The sequence below is a fragment of the Coenobita brevimanus genome, chromosome 47 (genome assembly GCF_032717465.1).
Source record: "Coenobita brevimanus isolate Jiangsu-jjx chromosome 47, ASM3271746v2, whole genome shotgun sequence".
Classification (NCBI taxonomy): Eukaryota; Metazoa; Arthropoda; class Malacostraca; order Decapoda; family Coenobitidae; genus Coenobita; species Coenobita brevimanus.
In genome coordinates, this window is record NC_137000.1 from 31,410,450 (window position 1) to 31,432,949 (window position 22,500).

Here is a 22,500-nt window from a genome sequence, read left to right on the forward strand (position 1 = left end):
GGTCCACAAAGGCCATTATTTCAAGAAAGCCGTGTCTTCAGACACTACGGCCACAAGAGCCATAATTTACAGAAAGCCGTGTCCTCAGACACTAGGGGCACAAAGGCCGTTATTTCCAGAAAACCGTGTCTTCAGACACTAGGGGCACAAAGGCCGTAATTTCAAGACAACCGTGTCTTCAGACACTTGGGGCACAAAAGCCGTACTTTCCAGAAAGCCGTGTCTTCAGACACTTGGGGCACAGGAGCCGTAATTTACAGAAAGCCTTGTCCTCAGACACTAGGGGCACAAAGGCCGTTATTTCAAGACAGCCGTGTCTTCAGACACTAAGGGCACAAAGGCCGTAACTTCCAGAAAACCGTTTCTTCAGACACAAAGGCCATTATTTCAAGAAAGCCGTGTCTTCAGACACTAGGGGCACAAAGGCCGTACTTTCCACAAAGCCGTGTCTTCAGACACTAGGGGCACAAAGGCCGTTATTTCAAGAAAGCCGTGTCTTCAGACACTAGGGGCACAAAGGCCGTTATTTCCGGAGAGTCGTGTCCTCAGACACCAAGGGCACGAAAGCCGTGTCTTCAGACACTAGGGGCACAAAGGCCGTTATTTCCAGAAAGCCGTGTCTTCAGACACTAGGGGCACAAAGGCCGTCATTTACAGAGAGCCGTGTCTTCAGACACTAGGGGCACAAAGGCCGTCATTTACAGAGAGCCGTGTCTTCAGACACTAGGGGCACAAAGGCCATAATTTCCAGAAAGCCGTGTCTTCAGACACTAGGGGCACAAAGGCCGTTATTTCCAGAAAGCCGTGTCTTCAGACACTACGGCCACAAGAGCCATAATTTACAGAAAGCCGTGTCCTCAGACACTAGGGGCACAAAGGCCGTTATTTCCAGAAAACCGTGTCTTCAGACACTAGGGGCACAAAGGCCGTAATTTCAAGATAACCGTGTCTTCAGACACTTGGGGCACAAAGGCCGTACTTTCCACAAAGCCGTGTCTTCAGACACTTGGGGCACAGGAGCCGTAATTTACAGAAAGCCTTGTCCTCAGACAGTAGGGGCACAAATGCCATTATTTCCAGAAAGCCGTGTCTTGAGGCACAAAGGCCATAATTTCAAGACACTCCACTGCAGAAAACAGTGTTTTCGCACAAACCCCGCCCACCAACTGCAAAAAAAAAAGCCCGACGGAACAATTATGAGGCCAAAATCATTACCATACTCCGCCACTAAACAAGAGTCCGAAATCACTGGCTGACCCTTGAAGGTTCCCAACTACAATATAATAGGTCGACCATCGCCTGTACGGTCCGGAACTTTAAAATATTAGGTCAACAATCAATCGCATGCCCTCCACGGCTGGCGACTACAAACAAATAGGTCCTACAACACTTGCTGGTCCTGAACGATTCCATACTAAAATAAAATAGGTCAAAAATCGCTACAATGCCCTCTGCGCCCCAAGACAAATAGGATAGGTCCAACATCTCTACCCCTACACAATCACTAGCATGCGCAGCACTAACAGCGACTTAAACATAATAGGTCCAAAATCACTAACATGCCCTGTACCGACCGGAACTGAACAATAATAGGTCCAAACATCACTAGCACTCCCTGCACGGTACACAACTGAACAAAAATAGGTCCTAAAACACTAGCACCCCCTCCACGGTACACAACTGAACAAAAATAGGTCCTAAAACACTAGCATCCCCTCCACGGTACACAACTAAACAAAAATAGGTCCAAATACACACGCATTCCCTGCACGGTCCGTGACTTCAAAATACTACTGAACGATTCAAATTCAATACCAAGCCATGGACGGTCAGGGACTAAAAAATATTTAGTCTCAAAAACACTACCATGCCCTCCACGATCCGGGACTAAATAATAATGCCTCCAGTATCATTACCATGCCCTGCAAGATCCGACACTGTTGAAAAATTGATCCCAATTCACTCACATGCCCTGCACGGTCCGGAACTAAAATATAATATGTCCAATATCACTACCACGCCCTGCACGGTCAGAGACTAGAAAAAAAAAAGGTCCCAAATCACTACCATGCCCTATACGATCCAGATATTTAAAAAAATTTAGGTCCTACTGCTCTTACACGCTCCAGGACTTTATATTAAGAGGTCCAATAACACTACGATCCACTGCATCATCAGCGACCAGAAAAAACAAAAAATCCACAGTCGCTGACTGACCCTGAACAGTTCCAAATTGCCAATAAAATATGTCCAAAAACCAATAGCATCCCCAGAACGGTCAGGGACTAATACGTCCAAAATCACTACCATACCCTGCACGCTCCACAACTGAAAAAAAAAAAACCCAAACCATTTTCTAACCCTTAACGGTTCCCAACTAAAGTCAAATAGGTCCACAACCACTTCAATGCCATGCACGGTCCAACACTTACAAATCATAGGTCCAACTTCACTACCAGGCCCGGTCCGCTCCGCGACTACAAAATTAATAGGTCCGATTTCACTTGCTGACCCTCAACGATTCCCGACTGATAAATAATAGGTCGAAATTCTATAGCATGCCCTACACGGTCCGGGACTTCAAAATAATGCCTCCAAATTCAATACCAGAGCCTGTACGGTCCGTGACTTTAAACAATAATAGGTCAACAAACACTTGCAAGCTACAAGAATGAAAAATATATAGGTCCACAGTCACTTACAAACCCTGCACGGTCTGAACCTGCACAATAATAGGTCCACAATCACTAGCAGCCCATGCACGGTCAGAGACTAATAAATTATAGCTCCTAAATCAATAGCATGCCCTGCACGTTCCAGGACTTAAAAAACATTGGTCCAAAATCACTACCACGCCCTGTACGGTCCAGAACTGAAATATAATAGGTCCTATTTCTCTGGCAGGCCCTACACGGTCCAGAACTTCAAATTAATAGGTACACAAACACTAGCATGCCCTGCATGATCAGCAACAACAAAAAAAAAAAGGTCCACAGACCCTGAACAGTTACAAACTACCAATAAAATACGTCCAAAAGCATGCCCAGAACGGTCCGGGACTACAAACTTATAGATCCAAAATCACTACCATACCCTGCACGGTCCAAAACATTTTCAGACCCTCAACGGTTCCCAATTACACTCGAATAGATCCCACACCACTAGAATGCCCAGCACGACCACAGACTTTAAAAAAATTGGTCCTACATCACTAACATTCCATGCACAGTCCACGACTAAAAAAAAATGGGTCCAAAATCAATTGCAGGCCCTGAACGGTTCCCAACTAGAATATAATAGGTCCAAAAGGATCTCCGGCACGCTCTGGGTCTTACAAAATAGGTCCAAACTCACTACGATACCCCGTACCCTCCGCGACTACAACATAATAGGTCCTAAATCACTTGCTGCCCCTGAACGATTCCCGACTGACAAAAAAATGCCTCCTAAATCACTAGCATCCCCTGCACGGTCCGGGACTTCACAATAATAGGTCACAAATCAATTCCATGCCCTCTACGGTCCAGGACTGAAAAAAATTTTAGGTCCTAAATCAATAGCATGCCCTGTACGGTCCGCGACTACAACAAAATTGGCTCAAAATCAAGTACTGGCCATGAACGATTCCAGACTGAAAAATAATTGCTCCAAAATCACTACCATGCCCTACACGGTTCGAAACTTAAAAATAATAGGTCCAAATTCATTAACAGGGCCTGTACGATCCGCGACTGAAAACTAACACATCCAAAAACACTAGCATGCCCTGCACGGTCCGGGACTAAAATAATGGGTCAAATATCACTACCACGCCCTGCAAAGTCCGACACTGAAAAATAATAGGTCCCAAATCAGTACCATGCCATGTACACTCCGGGACTGATAACTAATAGGTCCGCAAACACTACCAAGCCCACCACGGTCAGAGACTGAAAAATAATAGGTACAAACTCACTACCATACCCTGCACGGTCCAGGACTGAAACATTTTAAGTCCAAAAACACTAGCATGCCCTGGACGATCTGCGACTAGAAAACACATAGGTCAAAAAACACTTGCAGACCCTGAACGCTTCCCAACTGAAAAAAAAAAAAAAAAAAAGGGTCCACAACCAATAGACGCCCCGAGCGGTCAGGGTCTGAACATAAATAGGTCCAAAATCACTACCATCCCCTGCACAGTCCGGGACCTAAAAATTATAGGCCAAAAATCACTACCATCCCCTCCACGGTCCGGGACTGCAAAATAGTTGGCCCTAAATCACTACCATACCCTGCACGGTCCGGGACTGAAAAAGAGGTCCAAAATCACTAGCATCCCCGCTACATTCGACGACTAAATACTAATAGGTCAACATCACTTGCATGGCCTTAACCGTCTACACTGTAACTACATAGGTCAAAATTCACTATCATGCCCTGGACGATCCGAAACTGACAAATAATTAGGCCCAAAATCAATAGCATGCCCTGGACGATCCGATACTCACAAATAAATTGGCACAAAATCACTACCATGCAATGGACAAGCCGAAACTGACAATTAAATAGGCCCAAAATCACTAGCATGCCATGGACGATCCAAAACTGACTATTAAATAGGCCCAAAATCACTACCATGGCCTGGACAATCCGAAACTTACTAATAAATTGCTCCACAATCACTAGCATGCCCTAAACGGTCTGCGACTGACAAAAAATTGACCTAAATCACTTGCAGTCCCTCCATGACCAGGGACTGGAACATAATAGGTCCATAATCACTATCGAGCCCTGCCAGATCCGGGACTGAAAACAAATATGTCAAAAAACACATGCATGCCCTTTTCAGCCCACGACTTCTTACAAAACAGGTCAAAAAACACTAGCATGCCCTTAGCGCCTCAGGACTTTTACAGAATAGGTCCTATTTCACCATCATGCCCATAACGCTCCAACACTAAAAACAAAAAAGGTCCAAAACCACTACAAAGCCCACGCCTTAAAAAAAAGGGGTCAAAATTCGCTACCAGGCCCTCTGCATTCCAACCCTTACAAGAGGTTCAAAATCACTATCATGCCCTGATAAATCAGGGACTGACATATAATAGCTCCCAAATCAATAACAAGAAAAAAACATTGGACTGATTACAATACAAATGCTCCTCATTCACTCATGCCCAAACCAATATGGAACTGACACAAAATAGGTCCAAAACCACTATCATGCCCCATTCAACCACGGACTTCCAAAAAATAGGTCAAACATCACGCTATCCCTAAGCGATCCAGGACTTCAAAAGCACTATCATGCCATTTACAATCACACACTTAAAAATAAATAGGTTCAAGTCATCCGGGATTTTCACATACTAGGTCCAGAATCACTATCATTACATCTTCTGTCACGGACAGCAATAAAATACTAACGTCCAAAATTACTATTATTACATCTTCTGACCGGAACAAAAAAAAAAAATTAGTCTGTCCGATACAACCAAAACAAATGGTCCAAAATCAATAACATGGCATAAACTACCTGGAAATGCCACTCCACATGCTCCTCTCAAGTAACTCATTTCCACTGCTCTCACTCTTGACTTCTTCCCCTCTTGCAAGGTCCACGCCTCGCTTCCATACGTCAGGGTAGGGATCACAATACTATCATGTAGTGACTTCTTTACTTCCATACTCACCTCCCTATTTCTCACCACTGCTTTCAGTGTACCAACAACCTTCCTTCCCTCTCACGTACTTCATCTCACAAAGTTCCATCCTTACTCATCACACTACCCAAGTACTTGAATGCACTCACATTCTCACCATCCAACCTCACTGCACACTCTGTGACTTCATTCCTCTCAAACACCATAACTTGAATTTGGTTTACATTAACTTTCAAAACTTTCAAATTCCTCCTCCTACACACTGTCCAAAATTCATTCACCAAACCTTGCAACTCTCATTCATCTTCACTCAACAATACTGTATCAACAGCAACACCGGATGCTTCCAAATCTCACCCTCATTCATTAGGGCCAACCCCACATCCACTGCCCTACCTGGCACCTCCTTTACAACCCCATCCATGTATATATTATACAGCCATGGAGACATCACACAACCCTCTTTCAGTCCAACACTGAGATCAAAGAACTCACTCAGCTCACCATCCACTCGCACCGTAGCCCTAGCTCCCTCGTCCATAGTCTTCACAGCACTCAACAATTTCCCCTCCACTCCATATATTCTAAGAAAGAAAACATTAAACAAACTAATAAATAAGAAAAACAAACTTAGAAACAACAAATACAAACTAAGAAAAAAAAAAAAAAAGGAACACAAATATAACATTGAAGAAAAAATATAAAAATAATGAGAAATAACATGAAATAAGCAAAAGAAACAATTTGAAACTGAAAAAATTATAACGCGAGAGACACTATTTTTATTTCGCAGAACTCTAAAGATGGGTTCAGTTTAGCCCAAAGCGTTTGAACAAACATGTGATGGTTTGGCCATGCGGGGACGATATAGAATGACAACTCGGTGAGAAGTTTGAACATCAGGGGTAGGGTTGTCACAGGCAGACCTATAAATACTTGGGATGAGGTGGTAAACTGTGCCTTCAGGGAGAAGTGACTGAATAGGGAGACTGTTAAATATCAAGCTGCACGGAATTTCATGAATACAAAAATATCGTCATCATAACTTAATACTCACCATATGTAGTCTCGGAGATACAGCATTTCTGGTGGTGGTGGTAGGGGGCCGAGAAAGGGCCACTGGAGCCTCTTGGGTTGGTGATGAATCCTGTACAGAGTTAAGTCGTTTTGTAAGATATAAACAGTATTTCTTCACCATTATATTCATTTCACTTTGCCATATTCTTCATTTGTATGCTTGACACAAAAACAAACAATGCTATGGCTCTACATCCTTTCCATAGCTCTTTGCGAGTAATCTGCTCTAGCGTTGTTCTTGATAGGTTTGTGCTATGCTATATATCTTCTTTAAAGCTTATAGCATCATAGCCAAATATTTCTTGATAAAAATGAGTATTCAAATCTGATTGGAAATTACTGGCAAATGTCATGTACATACAAGAATGTCATCCATTACATATATAAAACATTAAAGCTTTACATCTTACCATATGTTCTCTCACACCCACAGCATTTGTTGTGATGGTGGTGAAGTACGAGGGGCCCACGCAAGGCAACTATGTAATATCAGTCCTCTCGGTATGCGGGGAAGGGGTGTAGAATCCTCTATAGGGGTTTAGGGTCCTCTTCGGTGGTGGTTGGATCTTTTACTTAAACAAAGGAGATTAGCGATATAAATTACAATAATCCTCAACCATCATCACCACCACCACCATCCTCATCACTAACTCATGGATGTTTAAAATTTGAAAAACCTTTGTTATGTTTCCTTGGACAAGTCAAATACCTTCTCGTTGTTTTTTTAGCAAGAGGGGGGCATGGTTCCCTTCAGCCACCCCCCCCCCCCATTGGCCTAAGAAGCACAGCCATAGCACCCAGGGGGGGGAAGGAGGCAGAGGGAAAAGGTCATGAATCCTCCATCATCCTGGGAAAAAGTGTAGAATCCTGTGATAAGCCCGCTGATTCTACTATGGGACATTTGTATAACCAGGCAACTCCCCCAACATCAATTTAAACAGAGAAAGAGACAGACAGACAGACATACAATAATACAGACAGATATAGTTACACAGACATAAAATTAGAGAGACATACAAATAGAGAGAGAAATAGAGACAAATGCAAACAGACAAATACAGACACAGAAGCACAAACAAAAAATGACTTGTCGATGCACAAGATAATAATAAAAATCAACTACACTACTCAAAACAATTAAGGGAACAAGATTTTGATTTGTGGTATTTCCGATTCCATGCTCTGTTTGGGTTCAGATAGTGTTGTGAGCTGAGCAATGATTGAGGAACCGAATACATCTCTGTGAGTTGAGTTGTCCTTTCTGAGTATGTCAATAAAAATGGGAGTGTCACCCTACCCCTATATAAAGAGTGAAAATTTCATTTTTCATTGAGTAGAATTGGTCATAAGCAGCATCAACATGAGGTGTTTCTGGCTTGGGGCAATTTTGTTGTGTTTCCCTGTCATCACTGAGTGTGTGCGGCGGTATTTGTCCATAGTTGAGGCGGCTCGAGCATTACAGATGCCCGAGGAAGGACACACCCAAAGAAGGGTTGCCCAAGGCCTTGGAGTGTCTCCTAGCGTCATCAACCGGCTCTGGAGACGATACCAAGATGACGGGCTGTACACCAGAAGACCTGGCCAAGGTCGCATATGCATGACATCCGCAAGACAAGACCGCTACCTGCGAGTGCTGGTCACCCGGAATTGACAGAGTACTGCCCGGGCACTGCAAAACGACTTCTAACGGCCGACTGGGGTCCGTGTCTCAAACCAGACTGTGCGCAACCGGATTCACGAGGATGGCCTTCGGCCTAGACGACCTGTTGTGTCCCCACTTTTGACCCCAGCTCACCGAAGAGCACGTCTGGAGTTCGCCCGAGATCACGTACAGTGGCAGTTACGCCACTGGACCCCAGTACTGTTCTCAGATGAAAGCAGATTCAGTGTTTCGACCAACGACCACCGTATCAGAGTGAGGAGACATGCTGGAGAGCGGTACGCACCGTGCAACATTGTAGAACATGACCGGTATGGTGGTGCTTCCGTAATGGTCTGGGGGAGCATATGCACTGAGGGACGCTCAGACCTCCTTGTGCAGAATGGCGGTACCCTGACAGCTGCACGATATGTGGAACAGATACTGGACCCTGTGGTAAGGCCTTTTGCTGAAGCTGTGGGAGAGGAGTTCCTTTTGATGCAGAACAATGCTCGCCCTCACACTGCACGTGTCTCGATGAACTTCCTCCAGGAGCAAGGGATCGCCATAATGGAATGGCCAGCATGCTCACCAGACCTCAATCCCATCGAGCATGTCTGGGATATGCTGGCACGGAGGGTACATGCTCGCCAACCTCGGCCTGATAGCGTTCCAGCACTTACCGAGGCTTTGGTGGCAGAGTGGGGGAACATCCCCCAGGACGCCATACGACGCGTTATTCGGAGCATGACTCGTCGTTGTCGGGAGTGCATCCAGGCAAGAGGAGGTTACACTCATTATTAGAGACTTCAAAACCACTTTTTTAGACAATTCTGAGACATCCCGTGCCTGAGCCTATCTCTTGTTCATTTCTGTTTTGGGGGTTATCTGGTACTCGCTTGTTCCAACAATAAAGTTCTCGTTTGGATTCCTTGCTGAACATTGCCTTTCATTGCTAACATATCGGGGATTACCCATAAGCAATTCTGAACCTAAACAAAGCATTGATTCGCAAATATCACAAATCAAAACCTTGTTCCCTTGTTTTGAGTAGTGTATATTATAATCTGCAATAAAATAGTTCTTCCACCATAACCTGGCCTCTTTACCCCCCCTTTTTACAAATTTTTCCAAGAATACCACGCTAAAGTTAATGCCATGGCTTTAACTTTACCCCAGCACTTATTCATGACTAGCGTCTTTATTCAAATATTCTGAACTGAACAACCATTTTTCGGCCACATAAAATGCAAGAACCTAATGGACCTTCATCCACAATGACCTGCGTTGTAAAAAAAATATACTGCATTTTTCCAACGCAGTTCAGTGGCCCCAAACATGCCACTGAATGTGGTCTACAGCCATATATCACATTTATATCCGTATACCTCAACATTACGTTATCAGGTATCACTATCAATATAACAGTATAACATACCTCTATGTAGATGGTGGCGACCATCACCCACTTGATGCAGAGCTACGTACTTCATCCTCCCTCATTCGATTTCTGTGTGTCAAGTCTTCCTTTCCTTTCTCTTCCCGTCACTCTCTGCAATTCTTCTCTTTACATCAAGTGGTTCTACACTGAGTGACAAGCCTAATGGTTTCCTGTAAGCAAGGAAACCATATACAGTGCTGGGTGGGTGGTAACCATACAACCAAACTACGGGGTAAGTGCAGCCTGGTATGGTGCCCATGTTAACTAGATGGAGATGCAAATGCAGCATCCACCCACCAATCAAAACCTTCATACTTGTCCCTGCACTGTGCTGTCAGCTAGAAGAGAAACGTTATTCATTTTAAAATTTCTTATACAATAGTTCTTTCACCTTAACTTCCCCTTGACATTTTTCTCCCCTTTAAACATTATTACATGTACAGTATGTCTGTGCTTAATATGATGCCATGGATCTACCCTTATCGCAGCACTTCTTCATGATTTTCGTCATTCCAACACCTGTTACATAACCAGTACACATTCGAAACTTTACATTTCTTTCTTCCTTTGGCCAAGCTAAAATGCAAGGAGCCTGATAATCCCCCACCCACAAGGGCCTGTGTTGTGAAAAAATATATTGCTTTTTTTCCTCCCAGTTCAGTGGTCACAAGCACGTCACTGTATGTGGTGTACAACCATGCATCACATTTATATCAGTATAGTCATGTATCGTATCATACCATTATCAGTATACTTTATCAGGAACACTATACCACATACCTCTTCGAAGGAGGTGGCGACCATCACCCACTTACTTGATGCAGTGCTTGCCTATTTCTTCCTTCCCCATGCTAAGTTTGCGTGTTCTATCCTCTTCTTCCTTCGCTTTGTCATTTTTTTATACTCTTCTGTGCCTCTTAATTAGTGGACAGATAAAATTGCAACCTTCACACTTATATAAATATCAAAAGAATCATGTATCTTATCATACCATTTATCAAGATACTTTATCAATAAGAAAATAGCACATACTTCTCAGAAGGTGGTGGCGACCATCACCCGCTTACTTAATGCAGTGTTTGCCTACTTGTTCCTTACCCATCCAAAGTTTGTGTGTTCTCTCCTATTCTTCCTTCTTCCTCCCTATGTGCTCTCCACTCCTATCTTCCCTTTCTGTCGTTTTTTATACTCTTGTAAGCCTGTTTATCGAATGAAAATAATATGCAACGTCCACCCAGCAACCAAACCTTCACACTTATCCCTGCACCACACTCTTGATGCGTTGTGCTGTCAGCCACAATGGAAAGTACTATTGTAACAGTTCTTTCACCTTAACTTGGCCTGGATTTATCCCCACCCTCCCCTTTACAGATTATTTCATGTGTGCCCATGCTAAAGATAATGCCATGGTTTTATGCTTTAAAGCACTTCATCAGGACTAGCATTAATCAAAACTTTAAAATTTATCACTACACATTCAGGATATAACTTTTTGGGTCAAGTTAAAATGCAAGAACCTAACAGACCTCCACCCACAAGGGCCTGTGTTGTGAATAAATATTGCATTTTTTTTCACACAGTTCAGTGGCCCCAGACACGACATTGAATGTGGTCTACAGCCATATATCTTACGTTTTATAAACATAGTTATGTATCATATCATACCACTATGTATACATTTTATCAGTAACAAAATACCACATACCTCTTAGCAGGTGTTGCCGACCATCACCCACTTACTTGATCCAGTGCTTGGCTACTTCTTCCTTTCTCTGCGCTTTCCTTTTCTTCCTTCCCTTTCTGTTATTTTTGGATACTTTTGAGAGCCTGTTAATTGACTTAAGAGACGAAAAAGCAGCGTCCACCCAGCTACCAAACCTTCATACTTGTCCCTGCACTGTGCTGTCAGCCTCAAGAGGAACGTCAACCAATTTACATTTTCTGATAAAATAGTTCTTTCACCTTAACTTGCCCTTTATATTTTTCTCCCCAATAAAGATTATTACATGTGTGTCTATGCTAAAGATGATGCCATGGATCTACCCTTATCAAACCACTTCTTCATGACTAGCATCATTCCAAAAACTGTTACATATACCAGTACACATTCGAAATTTTATTTTATTTTTTGGGCCAAATTACATTTTAAGAACTTAAGAGACCTCCATCCACAAGGGCCTGTGTTGTGAAACAAATATATTGCATTTTTTCCCCTCACGGTTCCGTGGTCCCAAACACGCCAGTGAACGTTGTCTACAACCATACATCACATTTATCAACATACTCCTGAATCGTATTCTACAACCATCAGTATACTTTATCAGTAACAATATATCACATACCTCTTGTTATGTGGTGGCGACCATCACCCACTTTCTTGATGCAGTGCTTGCCTACTTGTTCCTTCCCCATCCAAAGTTTCTGTGTTCTCTCCTCTTCTTCCTTCTTCCTCCCTCTGTGCTCTCCACTCCTATCTTCCTTTTCTGTCGTTTTTTATACTCTTCCAAGCCTTTTTTTCCGAGTGAAAAAGAATATGCAACGTCCACCCAGCAACCAAACCTTCACACTTATCCCTGCACCTTACTTGTGATGCGTTGTGCTGTCAGCCACAAGGGAAAGTACTATTTTAACAGTTCTTTCACCTTAACTTGGCCTGGATTTATCCCCACCCTCCCCTTTACAGATTATTTCATGTGTGCCCATGCTAAAGATAATGCCATGGTTTTATGCTTTAAAGCACTTCATCATGACTAGCATTCATAAAAACTTTAAAATGTATCACTACACATTCAGGATATAACTTTTTGGGTCAAGTTAAAATGCAAGAACCTAACAGACCTCCACCCACAAGGGCCTGTGATGTGAAAAAATTTATTGCAGTTTTTCTCACAAAGTTCAGTGGCCCCAAACACGCCACTGAATGTGGTCTACAGCCATATTATCTCCCATTATATCAATACAAATATAGTTATGTATCGTATCATACCACTATGTATACATTTTATCAGTAACAAAATACCACATACCTCTAAGTAGGTGATGGCGACCATCACCCACTTACCTCACGCAGTGCTTGGCTACTTCTTCCTTCCTTATTCTACCTTTCTCTGCGCTTTCCTTTTCTTCCTTCCCTTTGTTATTTTTTGATACTTTTGAGAGCCTATTAATCGAGTGAAGAGACGAAAAAGCAGCGTCCACCCAGCGACCAAACCTTCATACTTGTCCCTGCACTGTGCTGTCAGCCTCAAGAGGAACGTCAATCATTTTAAAATTTCTGATACAATAGTTCTTTCACCTTAACTTGGCCTTTATATTTTTCTCACCATTGAAGATTATGCTAAAGATGATGCCATGGATCTACCCTTATCCCACTACTACTTCATGACTAGCATCATTCCAAAAACTGTTACATATACCAGTACACATTCGAAATTGATTTTTTTTTTTTATTTGGCCATCCATCCACAAGGGCCTGTGTTTTGAAAAAATCTATTGCATTCCCCCCCCCCCACCACCACGGTTCAGTGGCCCCAAACACGCCACTGAACGTTGTCTACAACCATATATCACATTTACCAACATACTCCTGAATCGGATTATACAACTATCAGTATACTTTATCAGTAACAATATATCACATACCTCTTGTTACGTGGTGGCGACCATCACCCACTTTCTTGATGCAGTGCTTGCCTACATGTTCCTTCCCCATTCTAAGTTTGTGTGTTCTCTCCTATCCTTCCTTCATTCTTCCATTATATGTTCTCCCTTCTTCCTTCCCCTTCTGTTATTTTTTGATACTCTTCCGAGTCAGTTTATTGTGTGACGAGACTAAAATGCAGCGTCCACCCAGCAACTAAACCTTCACACTTATTGCTGCACCACACTTCTGATGCTTTGTGCTGTCAGCTACAAGGGAAAGTGCCATTTTAACATTTCTAATAAAACAGTTCTTTCACCTTAACCTGGCCTGGATTTATCCCCACCCTCCCCTTCACAGATTATTTAAAGTGTGCCCATGCTAAAAATAATGCCACGGTTTTATGCTTTAAAGCACTTCATCATGACTAGCATTAATTAAAAACTTAAAATGTACCGCTCCACATTCAGGATCTAACTTTTTGGGTCGTTAAAACGCAAGAACCTAATAGACATCCATCCACAAAGGCCTGTGTTGTGAATAAATATCGCATTTTTTCTCACAGTTCATTGGCCCTAAACACGCCATTAAATGTGGTCTACAGCCATATATCTTACATTATATCAATATATATATAGTTATGTATCGTATCATACCGCTATGGATACATTTTATCAGTAACAAAATACCACATACCTCTTTGTAGGTCTTGGTGACCATCATCCACTTACTTGATCCAGTGCTTGGCTACTTCTTCCTTCTTAAGAAGACATTTGTGTGTCTGTTATCCTCTTCCTGTCACTCTCTGCTACTCTTCCCATTATTTCAAGTGGCTCCTCACTGTTCGACAAGTCTAATGGTTTCCTGTAAGCCAGGAAAGTGCAGCCTGGTGGTGTCCCTGTTCACCGAATGGAGATGGAAATGCAGCATCCACCCTGCAACCAAACCTTCATACTTGTCCCTTCACTGTGCTGTCAGCCTCAAGAGGAACGTCAACCATTCTAAAATTTCAAAAACCATGCTTCTTTCACCTTCACTTGCCCTTTATATTTTTCTCCCCTTGAAAGATTATTACATGTGTGTCTATGCTAAAGATGATGCCATGGATCTAACCTTATCTCAGCACTTCTTCATGAACCTAATATACCTCCATCCACAAGGGCCTGTGTTGTGGGAAAAAAAAAAATCACAGTTCAGTGCCTCCAAACACGCCACTAAATGTGATCTACAGCCATATATCTCACATTTATATCAATATCAGTATAGTTATGTATCCTATCTTACCACTATCAGTATACTGTATCAGTAACAATATACCACATACCTCTTCGTAGGTGGTGGCGACCATCACTCACTCACTTACTTGATGCAGTGCTTGCCTAGTTGTTCCTTCCTCAATCAAAGTTTTTGGGTTCTCTCCTCTTCTTCCTTCCCTTTCTGTCATTTTTGATACTCTTCTGTCTTTTAATCGAGTGGAGAGACGAAAATGCAGCGTCCGCCCAGCAATCAAGCCTTCACACTTATCACAGCACGCTGTGTGCTGTCACACTGGAATTTGACAAGAAACTACTTAAAATATACAAAGAATAAAAATATACAAAGAATAAAAATATACAAAAAATATACGTATACAAAAAATATAAAAAATTTACAAATCCTGCATGTTGCTATAGTCTCACCAATCTTAAACCCAGGTTTGGGTGGAGTCTGGCGCTGGGTGCAGCCATGCCATACTTCCTAAACGAGCGATGAGTAGATTCTGTTATATATGTAATAGGCATCACAGATAGGTACACACATACTAATACAATATAAACGTAAGTATTCTAGCATATCAAAGGAAGGTAAACGTGTAATGCATATGGCTCTTGTACATCAATAAAGAAACGTGGCATACATATTTTACAGTGGTGCTGAAAAATATGTAGTTACTTTTACCGACTTTCACGGTAGTTCTAAGTTGGGTAAGTAATGTAACAATTACGTTTATAATATAATTTGAAGGAATCAGTAGAACATACGCTATTTTCTTAATAGAAATAAATAAGTTAAAACACTCACGAGCGGCAACACCAGGCCCATACTGAGAGTTAATCCATTGGAGGGAGATTTAAGCTTCCGTCAGGTGCTTCCACTATTCACTTTCTATGTTGATGCAGACACAATGGCAGCTACGCCAACTCGCTCGCATCTACATAGTCAAGCCAAAGAAATGGCCTTCAACGTAAGCCAGTATTTTCTGCAGGAGAAGCAGTACGGAGGAATTTTCGATGATGTGTCAAGGGCAATTCATCGAACAGCTGCAGCAACAGGACTTAGCAAGAGCAGGATTGAAGCAATACGCAGAGAAGCAAGAGATAATGAAGAAAACAACTCTCCAGAGTTTACGTCTCCCAAGAAAATCACTCTCACCTCTTCTGATGAGGAGGATTCATGATAATTTCTTACATGCTGTAAGAGAAGAGGAATAGGCCTATCGGGGAAACCTCTTAAAAAAAAAAAAAAACGCGCCGCGACTTTTACCTCTTGGGTGGTGTGGAAAGAAAGTCTAAGTTTTAATATGTAGAGTGTAATTTAAAGGCTATAACCAGGTAAAAAATCATAAATTATATGAGAGAGAGAGAATGAGACTTTTAAATTCATTATTTTGATTATATTTATAACTTAAACTAGTTTGTCTTTACACACACACACATACACACACACACACACACACAGAAGTGGGTGAAGTCATGTCAGGCCAGGTGGCGAGATGGGAGCGGACGAACTCTAACGGTGTCAGGTCAGCCACTAGCCAATCAGAGTATAGGAAACAAGGCAACGCTGTACGCCGGGAAATCCCCGGCTAGACTCCACCCAAACCTAGGTTTTAGATTGGTGAGACTATAGACGTAGAGGACAGCTGACTGTAGACCTAGAAACAATGATTAGATTAAAGGTGCAAGTACAAGAGGTTGCATTCAAGGTCGACGTTTACCAATAATCAAGATTTGGTTTTGAGGACAGGATTTCAATGGTCACCATTCTGAGGAGAAGGGCAAAGCTTCTTACGGGGTGATAATATTCGAGGGTTGCCATTTTTTTCCTCTTTGTGGGGGATTTTTTTTTTTTTCCCCCCATTATCACACTTCTTTTCCTTTCGAGGGTCACATTTTTTCCCTTTTCTATGGCCATTTTTCTTTCTTTCAGAGGGAAAATTTTTTTCTTTTCGATGGTAAGTTCTTTTTCTTTTCACGAGTAGTTATTTTTCTTCCAATGGTTCTTTGAGAATCGCATTTTTTTCCTTTTCAAGGGTATTAGTTTTTTTTTTTTTTTTTCCAGCGTAGCAATTTTTATCTCAAGGATATATTTTTTTTTTTTTTTTTTTTTTCTTTTCGAGGGCCACTTTATTTTTTCTTATCATGGGTTTCGTACAAAATCGGACATACGTTCAGTACAAAATCGGGCATACGCTCAGAACGGTATGCTAGGGTAAAGTAGGGTAGCGTATGGTAGGGTACACATCCAAGAAATAATTTAAAAAAAAATAATAAAATCCACGCAATAGACCTTCAGCCAAGACTGGACAGAAGCAGCCACCAGTAAGTCAATATCTAAGTCCATACCTAAATCTATATTTCTAAATCTATTATTATTCTTGCTACCATCAGCATTTTAGTCAGTTTCTAGGAATTGTAAATCTACTATTCTTAGATATAGCACTCATCTAGGCTATATCCAACCCTTTCTAGTTTATGAAATCTGTGAGGCAGATAAGTCTGAAAAATTAGGACAAATACTCTTATCAGTTGTGTCCCGTCTTTCCATGCTGTAGTGCTCAACCCGCAAAACAAAAAACTTTAGGCATTATTACCCCGAGTTTTTGGTACTATTAGTAGAGAAAATGTATTGTGGTAGGTGGTGCTGGTGGTGATCATCATCCACTCACTTTATGTTGTGCTGCCTACTTTTTCCTTCACCTTTACTCTTTTTCTATGACTGCTCTCCTTTCTTTCAATTCCCTTGCGTACTGTATAATACTCTGCAAAAAATTAAGTTTGTATTAGTCATTACAGTAATCGCTCCAATATCCGGAGTAATAGAGCCATCGGTAGGTTTGGTTATTGGTTTCGTCTGGATATTGGGCCCCAGCTTATGGACTTGTACTTATGGACCCTAACTCAGAGAAACACCTATACAACTCCCTCTGAACATGCATAGCACCTATTTAAGACCCAAATCACACCAATAAGGCACATAAATGACTGAAATAAATGCAAAAGAAACATAAAATGAGGGTTTAGAAGTATGTTCATACATTAATAAACATTCTGGTACTTATGGACCCTAACCTAGCCTAACTCTGAAAAACACATTCCTACTGCACATGCATGAGGTAAGTATAGTATGGAAAAAAGTACAGTATGAAACATTCTGGCTATTTACAACAAGTCCCTGGCCACCTCGATGAATAACCGCCTCCTCTTGGACTCTGACAATAAGAACGATTTCCTGAAGCACTTGCAGTACACTCTTCCTGAAATCTTGCACTGAACTTAATCAATAACACACAGAAGTCCGTTCTCTTCATAGTGTTCACTTTAGTCCAAATAATGTTCCATTTTAATTTAGTGTTGCACATTAACTTTTCCCAAGTTTTTTTTATTTTCCAAAGCCAAAACAAAGAATGTTAGTTACGTTAAATTTTGTTTCCAATGAGTCTTTTCTCTCATTTCGAAAACCTTAACACAACACACTGTTTTTTTCACTGCACAACACTCAAAATTCCCGTGTGGTCTAGTGGAGAAGTTCTTGCAGTTTATTCACTGTCAGAGTCCAAGATTATCACTGGCAGGCGACCAAGGGGTGCATCGCTGGGTCGTGGTGATGGCGTACCGACTGCAGAAGACTCTGACGAAAGCCGCAAACTCACGTCGAGCGGTGACTCCACTGTAGCTGATGTGCTGGGCTGTGGCTCGGAGCATGAGGGCCTGTCTTGGGGAGGCAACGGAGTGAAGCCAGGGCTTGGCACAGCGGGGGTCACAGGCCTGAAAAAACTGTCAATTGTCGACTGACGCAAGGACCGACGATTCTGGCGATTGATGATGCGCTGCCTGAAAGCACGCACTTCCTCCACGAGTCCCAAGGGCCCCATCTCCCTGTCGCAGTCCGGGTGTTCCAGTTAGTCTAGGACGAACTCTAGATGTTCCCGGAGTGCGCTCAGCTTGGGGATGGCTGGAGTAGTGTCCTGTCGAGAGGAGTCCGCATCATCGTCGCCTTCGTCGTCAGAATCTTCAAGTTCGGGACTGACACCAGCAACCGAAAACGCGATCTCGATATCAGACAATGTCCGATACCCAGGATCGCCCTCGTCGTCGTCCAACCACTCGCGTACATCATCCACATCAACAACGTCGCCATGCGTTCGTAGCCGTGCATGGAAGTCATCCACGTCAAAGCCCAGAAAATCGTACTCCACATCTGTTCCGACAAGCAGACGAGACCAACCATTTTCAAGCGTTTTCACAGGGACTTCCTTCCATGCACTAGCCCAGTTGTACAGCGCAGACTTGATGTTGCAGCGGCGAAGGTTTTCCAAAGTCCGCTTGCCTCGAGTGTCACGTCCTTCCCTGCGCTCATCCTCGTCCTCGAGAACAACCATCACCTCGTCCAGGAACTTCCGACGGTACAGGCGCTTTGTTGCCATGATCACTCCTTGGTCCATGGGTTGAACGAGAGCAGTCTTATTAGGTGGCAGAAACATGCACCTAATACGGCCATTCTCAGCAACCAAGTCCTTGTTGCACGGGTGGGCAGGTGCACTGTCGAGCAGAAGGAGAGCCTTTACCTGGTCGCGAGGGATTCCCAGTGTCTTCGTCTGGTACTGGATGACCTCCTTGACAAAGTGACGGTGAAACCAGTCTTAGAAAATCACAGCTGTGAACCATGCTTTCAAAGAATGGTACCATACGACAGGAAGGACATCCATCACCCCAAGAAGGCACCGAGGCTGCTTTGCACGGCCAACAACAACGGGCTTAAGCCGGTGCATGCCGTTAGCACTGGCACAACACAAAGCAGATATCCGTTCCTTGGAAAGCTTGCGGCCAGGTACACGCTTCTCCGTCTCCTCGGCTAGAGTGTTCGTTGGCAGCGAGCGATAGAATAGGCCAGTTTCGTCTGCGTTATAGACTTGACCAAGAGTGAGGCCCTCCCTGTCGATCAAGCCTTTCACCTTGTGCCGAAACTCGTCAACTCCATCCTCGTTAGCGTCCAATGCTTCGCCATGTGCTTTACGGTTAGTAAGGCCAGGTCGCAACTTGAACGCGAAGAGCCAACCCTCGGATGCCTTGAAGTCTAGGGCGTCGTGAAGCCTTGCAAACTTCTCAGCAGCAGCCTTCAGCTCCGTTCCACGTACCATCACACCAGCTGCACGTTGCTGTTGGTACCAAATCAACGTGGATCGGTCGATTTCTGCAAACTTGGGGGTAAACATAACCTTCCTTTCCACGTTGCGTTTGCTTCTCGACGAGAAGTCAGCCGTGTACTGCAGGAGTTTGTCTCGGGAACGTTTGATATCGAACAAAGTCGACCGGGCCAGGTTATACTCGTGGAGAATGCGGGAAGAAGACCAACCCGCATCAACTTTCTCCAATATCTCCCTCTTCTTTTCCAGAGTCAACACCACTCTCTTCCTTTTCTTAGGTGGCGGGGCCATCATCACACACACTAAGAGGAGGGCCGAGAGCAGCAGGAGGCCTTGCAGCAAGTATGGCACCACCACAAAAGCGAGCACGTGGGCAGCCATTGTGAAGAGCGTAGGTCCAGTCGCGGCGAGAGACAGGCGGGAAGTGGGGAGGATGCAGCGGCACTCTATCGGATGTCGGAGTAATGACGAACCAAAACAATACTCTCCCGCAGCGCGCGTGGCAAGTTCAAATTACGGACGGCAAAAAATCGATTTTTAAATTTTTTTTTTTTTTTGGATTTTCGGACCATTTTGGGAATGTTGGATCCCAGGACGATAAGGTCCGGGTAATGGGGATGTTCTGTTATTGGGCGTCCGGATATTAGAGTGATTACTGTATTATCAACATTATCATCATTATCGCTTAATACAATTATTATTATTATATTCATTATTGCCGGTTGTAAATCATAAGTTCTTAAGTCGGCAGGAACTTATGTTACAGTATTTCAAAAAGTATGTTTCAGACAATACTTCAGTTCTTTTACCTATACCAGGGCCGGACAGAGCAGGGTAATAAAAGCCTCTAGTCCAGGGCTCAAACCCATTCCCAGCAAGCACTCAAGTCTACTTACAGCCTAAAGAAACCACATAATCGGATTAGGTAGGTTAGTACATGGATGCAAGGACATTTCAAAAATACTGCACACCTTACCACATGTACTATTAGGAGACATGGGTGAAGCATTGTGATATACTGTATCTACATCCTTGCTAACTATTTGGAAGGGGAGGCCAAGGATGAGATGGAGGGATGGCGTGGTGAGGTAGCCTATATGAGGGATGGCGTGGTGAGGTAGCCTATATGAAAGATGGGCGTGTGAGCTGGGGAGAGGACAGTGAAAGCGCGGAGGACAGGGCGACATGGAGGCAATTTGTTTGTGGCCACTCCGTAAGGGATTAAGGAGTCTGGCAATAGACAGACAGACGTTGAAATTCTTAACAGACAAAGGGTGAATCTATAAACTTTCCGATTTAACTAAAAAGTAGACAATCAAGGATGAAACTGGCATTTAAAAAGATTGAACGAAATATACTTAGCAAGCATAAAAAGGCAGGAGAAGCCCGAGGATGAGATGGAGGGATGGAGTGGAGACGTATATGACAGGGGGATGTGAGCTTGGGAGCAAGGCACTGAAGAGGCACCGGGCAGGGAGACATTGAGGCGATTTGTTTGTGACCATCTCTTAAGCGATTAACGCGTCTGGCAATAGGCAGATGTTATGCACACTGGCGTATGCATAAGACGGTATACACAAAAGGGTATACTAAGTTTACTTGGTTATATCATGCATATTTGTGTTTGCATGAGGATATAAGCAAAATGGTATACAGTTATACTGTATGCAATGGGGTATGCTTTAGAGGGCATATACAAAGGGAGTATACCAATATTACTGGTTTACGTAAGATGTAAAACCGAGTACGCATAAGTGTACACTGGGTTCAGTCATGCATAATGTGGTATGCATAAGGCTATACACAAGGCTATACTGGGTTATATTGTATGCATAAGCCTATACACAAAGGGGTATCTGTTTTTCTATCTATCTGTCTGTCTATAGTCTCAGAATACTATAACTTACTCCTTAAAAAAAAAGGTAATAAGTATAAAAAGCCAAAATAACGTACCAACAGGCAGACTAACCCCTCCTCCAATATGCAGGGAAGATGGGGGGCCCTCTAGTCATCTACCCATCCTCAACCCTCTCATCCGCTTCTCATCCTCACAAGTCCATCCCAAGAGCAGATCCTGAAACAATTAAAACTTCAGACAAAAGATATGGATGAAGGCTATCAATTTCAAAAAGTATGTTAAATATAGTTTGTGTCTCAAATAGTTTCATAAAGTTTCACTTCACAGGTCAAACCAGAAATGTCCTCCCAATCAAGGAATCTTACCTTTTAACCACTGCACTTACACCCTCTCCACTAAGCAGAGGAGTTTGTGACCCTTTCATTATCATCATCGCCTGTTGTAAATCAGAAGTTCATATGGCTGCAGCAACTGTTATTTCATGTTACAGTATTTCAAAGGGTAAGTTTCAGACAATAATTCAGTTCTTTTACCTTTACCAGGACAGGGCACAGCAGGGCAGGGCACTACAAGCCTCTAGTCCAGGGCTCAAACCCATCCCCAGCAAGCATTCAAGTCTACTTAAAGGCTAAAGAAACCACATAATCGGAATAGGTAGGTTAGTACATGGATGCAAGGACATTTCAATAAAAGTACTGCACACCTTACCACATGTACCATTAGGAGACATGGGTGAAGCATTGCGATATACCTACATCCCTGGTAACTATTTTGAGGGCGAGGCCAAGGATGAG